At 43.6% G+C, this 8,189-nt stretch overlaps 1 long non-coding RNA gene across 1 annotated transcript; it reads left to right on the top strand.

Annotated features, from left to right (window-relative positions):
- Nucleotides 1-1,754: 1,754 nt before the first annotated feature.
- LOC103460465 (uncharacterized) lies at nt 1,755-3,367 on the top strand. Its single transcript, XR_532931.2, has 3 exons — nt 1,755-1,868; nt 2,224-2,301; nt 3,158-3,367. It is a non-coding gene; the product is annotated as an uncharacterized LOC103460465 (long non-coding RNA).
- The last annotated feature ends 4,822 nt before the right edge of the window (nt 3,368-8,189 follow it).

Here is an 8,189-nt window from a genome sequence, read left to right as displayed (position 1 = left end):
TTATTTACGGACTTGAATGAACTTCTATCTCTCATATGCATTGATTACAATTGTTTGATAATTGTCGGTGATTTCAACATTCATGTCGACAACCCCCAAGGCCGAGAGGCAAAAAAGCTCTTTAAAATATTAGAGAGTTTTGGTTTAACACATGTCAAACAAGCAACACACACTCATGGACACACACTGGACCTGGTTATCAGTAAGGGTATGAACATTTCCAATGTCTCTGTAACTGATGTCGCCCTGTCGGATCACTTTGCTGTTATCTTTGACAGTTCTTTATCTGTTAACCCACTTGGACAAAAAGCTACTATCACAAAACGTACTTTCACAGAAAACACAGCAGAAACATTTAATCAAATCTACTCTTCTCCTCGTCCTTAAGCTATAATGATGGAAGTAAACATGGAGGCTAACGGTGGAGCTTAGCTTACACATTTGAAGTTGTTGTCCGGCCGGAGCAGCATATTAACAACTTAATCCTCATATAGTCCGTCATGATTGTTGTTTTTCTTCCCACTTCCGTGTATCAGGACGCAGAATAGTGAGATTTGTGGAGAAACAGTGACGTTCAGTTCAGATGAATACGGTGTGGACGTTAGGTCGCATTTGAATCGGATACGTATCGGATATGGGTCACATTCGAAAAAGAATCCGACCTGTGCCATGAAAAGATCGGATACAGGTCGCATTATGTCAAAAAAATCGGAATTGTGTCACTTCAGGCTGCAGTGTGAACGCACCCAAGGAGAGTCGGAGCCTGTTGATGCCGTGGCTGCGGTGACGGAGCGACGGAAGGACGACGTTCTCTGTTTCTACCATCGCCGGTTCGGAGTGAAGTCGAAGCGCTACATTCCTCCGTGTTCGTTCGTGCGAAACGACAGAGCCGGCGCTCGGTAGCAGCTGTGTGTGCCGGCAGCTCGGACAAGCTACTTTTCATCATGGATGAGGTTTGTGGACGGCGTTTCCTGGTGGACTCGGTTGCACAGCGGAGCATCATGTTTCGGCAGCTGACGTTTTGTGCAAAAGTAACGGACCACCACTGGTCGCAGCTAACGACACCCCGATTCGCACTAATGGCTCGAAGTTGTGTGTTTCAACGGACGTCAGTTTCAGTGGGACTTTGTGATAGCTTCTGTGTCTTTAACTATTTGTATGGAGTGAAAATAGTCCCAAAATATATGTGTGTGTGTAAAAAGATTTGTGCGCGTGTAAAAAGATTTGTGCGTGCGTAAAAGGATTTGTGCATGCGTACAAAGATTTGTGCGTGTGTAAAAAGATTTGTGCGTGTGTACATGGATTTGTGCGTGTGTACAAGGATTTGTGCGTGTGTAAAAGTATCTGTGCGTGTGTAAAAATATCTGTGTGTGTAATACTGGATTTGTAAACCTTAAAATTAAAATAAACCTTCTCCTACGCCTATAAATGTCGCAAAAGGACACACAAACCACCTGATACACACACACAAAACTGCATTTACACACAGACCCGGTTGCGAGTGCACAAGTATTTTTGAGACTCATTTCACGCTTCGGGGAAGCTCTCAGATTTGTGTGTAGATGGTGCGTTTACATGCTAGTAAAAGCTGGGTCATCTGAGTTTTGCTCTGAGTTTAGTCCTCTGACGTTTCTCATTGTGCTTGTACCGAAGTGGCAAATACTTCAGTTCGGTGGAAAACGGTATATCTCAGCACTTCTTTATAATATCCTAAAATTATTTATAGATATATTGTGCTTTTTTGAGCTGTACAGGAGACTAAGTGGTCTGAAAAGGGACCACTGGGTGGCAGAATGGTTCGCTGGCCGGAAAAATAACCAGGCAAACCCAGAAGCAAGACGGAGCGTCCCGGTGGTCTGTCCTCTGAAGTAAGTAGGAGCTAAACCTCCAGGCTTTGCTCTCCGATTATAATGAGACATGGAGTAATTAGAAATGATTTCAGATTACGTTTTATATGTATGGTATTTTGATACTCTGCCATCCCCATGTTTCTGTTAGCGGGAGCTAATGTTTATGTGAGCTATGCTACCTTAGCTGTTGGGAGCTGAGTCCATGTATTTTTATTATCTCACTCTGCACAGTTTGATAGTCTGTCTTCAGTCTTAACTTTAACCCAGGTTGAGATAGTTTTATGATGCCGAAGTCTGCAAGCATCTTCTGGAGATTATGGCATTTATGGATGTTGGTCATCATCACTGAAACCGTATTTTGTTGCTTCAGCAGTAATGAAGGTAGACCTGGACCTGCAGGAACATCATCTGCTGCTAGACTTTAACTTTATTCACCAGAACAAACTGAAAGGTACGTCATTTATGTTGACTTGTCAACTTATTTAAGGATTTAGTCTAATGTTCATGCATAGACCTGTCAGAATAATCAATAAATCAATTAATCGGATGATAAATTAAAACAAACTCAATCAATTCCATTGGCATGATTTATCGTTTTTTTTTTTTTCTTCCTACCAAAAACTGGATAATAAAAGTCTTAAAAATGTCTTCCAGCTCCAGTGTTAAATGTTCATTAGAATTTAAAGATTAATGACCTTTGAGAGTGTGTTCTTGCATTATTATTACATCATTGCCATTACATTACTTTAAAAAATGGTCTCAAAAGAACAATATTATTGTTTGTAGAGATAACTTCTGGAACAACGTATCAGACAGTAAATTTTTTTCGTGGTGACTGACCTATTCGCACATCCTCCAGAATCTTCAGATTAAACTGTGTTTCATTGGCCCTTAAACAAACATATACCTCATCTGCAAACCAGGACAAACCTGCTGTTCTTGTTCGTCTTCATTTCAAATTGATTAATGTAGAAGGTAAAATATATTCAGATAGTTTCAATTTTCACAAGCAGTAAATTTCTTAATTGATATTTTGACACAATTGACAGCTAATAAACACATACTTAGGAATATAAATATTTTATGCATTTATTTAAAGCACCACTTATTTAAAGCACCACTGCAAAAATAGCCTAGAAAGAAAAATTTCTACATACATTGTGATGATCCAAGTAATTTTCAGGTTCAGTAATGTTCTGTCACAGTCAGGTCTGTCAGTGCAACAGCTGTTCAGGAAAATCAACATAATTTTTTCTAACACTAACTGTCTATTTGTACTTTTCTCTGCATCTTCAACCAATCTGCAGCAGCTGAGATTCTGGGAGGTTCAACACCAAAACCTGAAGTTTCAAATTGAGCCGTCAACAGGACCAAGACACCTTTCAAACAACTACAGTAGTTAACCTGCTCTGTTGGTAGATGTTATGGTGTCTCCTTAATCAGTGCAGACTGGCCTTTGCCATAGCGGAAGGTAACCTTTTGACCCACATGTAAAACAACAGAAAGCCGATAATCAGTAAAAGATGCTTTAATATAAAAGCACCAAAACAGTGTCAGATCAGCAGATTTCACAGGGAAGCGGCAACTGGAACAGGCTCACTGAGGAGGAGAGAATGAGTGGTGAGTTCAAGGTCTGTGGGACGTTAGAATTCTGAATGAACGGGAGCGGCTTTACTTGATCAGGCGGCAGGGGAGCCGGGGTGAGTACTGGGATTTCCAGGGGTGGTTTCGGAGAGGAGGATCTGGCTGCGGAACCAGCTTGTGTCTTGAGAAATCCGGTGGGCGGCGTTGGAGGGTGGACAGGTACAAACTTCAGCTCACCGGGAGCAGTTTGAGGGAGGCAGCCAACGAGGGGTTCCAGGTAGGTTAATAAACTGCAGGGTGATGTGAGTGGAGGATCGGGTACCTCCACTCACAAGGGTAAAATCCCACGGCGGCACGAGGGGTGGAGTACACCAGGAACAGCCAGGAGCTAAGAGCTTTGAGTGGTAGGACCACGACGTCACAAGGAGGTATTCTGAAAATGGAGGAACACACGAAGAGTCACTGGGGATTCACAAGGAAATCAACAATGTTAATACTGATGGCCTGAAGTACCATTACTGGTTAACACTTTGTCCTGAGCAGCCATTTAATTCTGGTGTGTTGGGCCAGGACGTATCTAAATGTTGCAGGACACCAGACATCGATGTCTGGATCTGAGAATTCTGTTAGAGGATCAGTGTGTTCCTTCAGCAGTTCCATCATTGCAGAAGGTAGATGAGATCTGAAAGATCCTGATCCTCCAGAAAGTGAAATGACACCAGACCCGATCCATCAGTCGGCCATTTTGTCCTGTGTAGAGATAAATATAAAATGTTATTTATACAGATAGAAATTCAATACATTAGAATTGAAAGGCAATTTATTTCACTTAATTATATTCACTTAGTAAATAAAGTAAAAGGCAAATCAGAATATCTCACAAACTATATATACCAGTGAGCAACATGACTTAGGAATTTGATTGTAACCTTTTGGGCAAAACAGATACTGTAAGAACCACACAGATGATTTTTATGGATTAAAGATTCAAACTGTGCTGAGTGTGATACTAAAAATCCACGCTTAGCTGCGAACAGCTAAAGTAGCATAGCTGACATAAACATTAGCTCCCGCTAACAGAAAAGTATGAGGAGGGCAGAGAATCAAAATACCAGACATATAAAACGTAATCTGAAATCATTTATAATTACTCCATGTCTCATTATAATCAGAGAGCAAAGCCTGCAGGTTTATCTCCTACTTACTTCAGAGGACAAACCACCGGGACACTCCGTCTTGCTTCTGGGTTTGCCTGCCTATTTTTCCGTCCAGCCAACCATTCCGCCACCCAGTGGTCCTTTTTCAGACCACTTAGTCCTCTGTACCACTCAAAAATGCACAATATGTCTATAAATAATTTTAGGATATTATAAGGAAGTGCTGAGATATACCGTTTTCCACCGGACTAAAGTATTTGCCACTTCGGTACAAGCACCTCTCGCCAACATGCTTGCCACAGGTGATTAGTATCAGCGTATGTTAACAGGGTTCCCATGTTTAACGGTTCCCACATTTTCTGCTAAGCATGGGTGGAGCATTGTATAAATAGTCGGTCCACTGGTTTTTGCACGAGCGCGCCACCTAGACACCGCTAAGTTAGCGATAGCAAAGGAGGAGTTTGCAAATATGGAGCATCTTGGCATTGTACGGTGCTCCAAAAGTCCATGGGCATCTCCGTTGCACATGGTTCCCAAAGCAGACAGGGGTTGGCGACCCTGTGGGGATTGTCGGTGCCTTAACAACGCAACCAGTAAGGACAGGTACCCAATTCCTCACATTCAGGATTTTTCTGCCCGCCTGGCTGGAGCAACCGTGTTCTCTAAGGTGGACTTGGTGCAAAGCTATCATCAGGTTCCAGTGCATCCTTTAGATGTACCCAAAACCGCAGTTATCACGCCTTTTGGTCTTTGAGTTTTTACGGATGCCCTTCGGTCTTAAAGGCGCAGCGCAGACTTTCCAGCGGCTTATGGATTTGGTCCTGCAGGGTATGCTGTTTTTGTTCGTCTATTTGGACGATATACTGGTGGCTAGTCCCTCTGCGGAAGAACATATGGTGCATCTTCATCAGCTGTTTGTTAGGTTCAGTGAACATGGCCTGATCGTGAACCCAGCTAAATGCCAATTTTCCACTGCCTGCTGTTGAGTTCCTGGGACACAAGGTGTCATCTCAAGGGGCGGTTCCCCTGCCTGCAAAGTTTGAAGCAGTTTCCGCTTTTCCCCGCCCTCCCTCAGTGAAGCCCCTGCAGGAGTTTTGGAGGAGTAACTTTTATAACCGTTTCATCCCACGGGAAGCTCACCTCATGGACCCCTTGTATGAAGCACTTAGAGGCAAAAAAGGGGACCAGCAGATAGAGTGGACACCCGAGAGGGCGCAGGCATTTGATGATGCCAAGAAGGCCTTGGCTAATGCTGCGCTTTTGGCCCATCCATCTCCAGTTGCTCCTGTGGCTCTAAACAACTGATGCCTCTGAATATGCAGTTGGGGCAGTTTGTGGGCAATGGGTGGATGGTGCCTGGCAACGCCTCGCTTTGTTTAGCAGGAAACTCCGGGATGCTGAAAAAAAATATAGGACCTTTCTTTGACCTGTCCCTGGAACTGCTTGCCCTTTTTCTGGCAACACGCCATTTCCTCTTCATGTTGGAGGGCAGGGACTTGACTGCTTTTGTTGACTACAAGCCTTTCACTTTTGCTATGGCAAAAGTTTCTGAACCGTGGTCGGCTTAGCAACAATGGCATTTGTCTGCCATTTCAGAGTTCACCACTAACATTCAACATGTGGCTGGCAAGAATAATCTGGTGGCTGACTGTCTGTTCAGAGCAAGGGTTGCTTCTGTGCATTTAGGTGTGGACTACCTCGCCATGGCCACAGATCAACTGACACACCAGGATATTCTGGCCTTTAAAGCAGCTGAATCCAGTTTGCATTTATAGGAGGTCTCCTTTCATTTTCTTTGCGATGTCTCGACTGGCAAACCTCAGCCTTTGGTCGCTTCTAGTTGGCATCTGTGGGATTTTGATGCAGTTCACTCCCTTTCACAACCGGGCGTCAAAGCTTCTGTTAAACTGGTAGGGGCAAAGTTTGTGAGGCCGGGACTCCGTAAAGATGTACGGACATGGGCGACTTCTTGTTTGGCTTGCCAGTGTGCCAAGGTCCAACGGTACACTAAGGCTCCACTGGAGCACTTTTCTGTTCCGCAACGGAAGTTTGAGCATGTGAATGTGGACTTAGTGGGGCCGCTTCCACCTTCCAGCGGTTTTACGTATCTCCTGACGATGGTGGACAGAACTACTCGATTTCCGGAGGCAGTTCCGCTGTCATCAACCACTTCGGTTGATGTGGCTTGGGCATTTATTTCCTCCTGGGTGTCCCAGTTTGGTGTGCCATTGGACTTGACCTCTGACAGAGGTCCCCAGTTCACTTCAGAGTTGTGGACTGCAGTGGCAGAGAGCCTTGGGGTTAAACTCCACCGTACTGCTGCCTACCATCTGCAAGCCAATGGTCTTTGTGAGAGGTTCCATCGCACATTGCGGGCCTCATTGGTGGATAATAGTTGGATAGCATTCCTTGGGTTTTGTTGGGCCTGCATTTGGCCCCAAAAGAGGACCTACGGATTTCTTCAGCTGAGTTGGTCCTGGGCCAGCCCTTGCAGGTACTAGGGGAATTTCTTCCGGGTCCGTCGGGTTCGGTTGATTCCCAGGGGAATAGAACGGTTCTAAATGGGGAATCTAGATCTTTTGCCCCGTTAGCAGCACATCACTGCCTTCCACAGGTGTTTGTGCCAAAGGACCTAATGTCTGCCGAGTATGTATTTATCCGCCATGACTCACACCGCCAGTGGTGGAGAAAGTACTCAAAAAATGTACTTAAGTAAAAGTACAAACACAGTCAAAAATGTCCTCAAGTAAAAGTCAAAGTACCACATTAACATTTTACTTAAGTAAAAGTAAAAAAGCACTGGCTTTTAAAAATACTTAAGCATTAAAAATAAAAGTACTTGCTGAATACATAACCTAATCGCTAATATCATTAAGTGTACCAATCGTATTTAATTTTAAACAGAAATGTGCCATTTTAATCAACACAACCACAGATTAAACATGTTTTTATTGTGTTTATTCTCTGTAACAGTTTAGACTTAGATATGTGATTCTATGAATCATAATTTCAGGGATGGAACCATCTCATCTCCTGTCCTAACATAGCATGAACTTCATTAGTGACATTTATTTAGAAAGAAATCCAACTGAACGGGGATGGAAACAAGGTGTGTGGGGGGAGGACATGCAACCAAGGAGCCATGTAGTAGAGTTGTAGTCAAGACCACCGAACCCGAGACCAAGACCAGCGCCAAGTGCTACGTGACACAATAAAATTAAGTTTACCTATCAAAATTGGTTCTCATATTGATCTGAAAGATCCAGATTCCCATTAAAACACCTAGATATGAAATACTTAGAGCTGAAATATATTTAACCAGTATCAATTAAAACTCATTTCATTCTGTTTTGCTTTCATCGCTGTGTTACAATCCGCAGAGGTCTCCTGCTATCCCTAGAAAAATAACGCCCTGGGCGGTTGCCCATATTGCCCATGTCAGAAACCACAACTGAAACATCGCAATTAACGGTAAATAACGTTCAACTATGAACACTGTCCAACGGYGCAACAAGTAACCAAGCAGAAGGAGCACCGTGACTGTTCTCACCCTCCCTCCCACTGCGATGTTTGACTTTATGACAGGAGACGAAATCAA

Source organism: Poecilia reticulata, unplaced genomic scaffold, assembly GCF_000633615.1.
Source record: "Poecilia reticulata strain Guanapo unplaced genomic scaffold, Guppy_female_1.0+MT scaffold_247, whole genome shotgun sequence".
NCBI lineage: Eukaryota > Metazoa > Chordata > Actinopteri > Cyprinodontiformes > Poeciliidae > Poecilia > Poecilia reticulata.
This window is presented reverse-complemented; position numbering and strand designations above follow the sequence as displayed.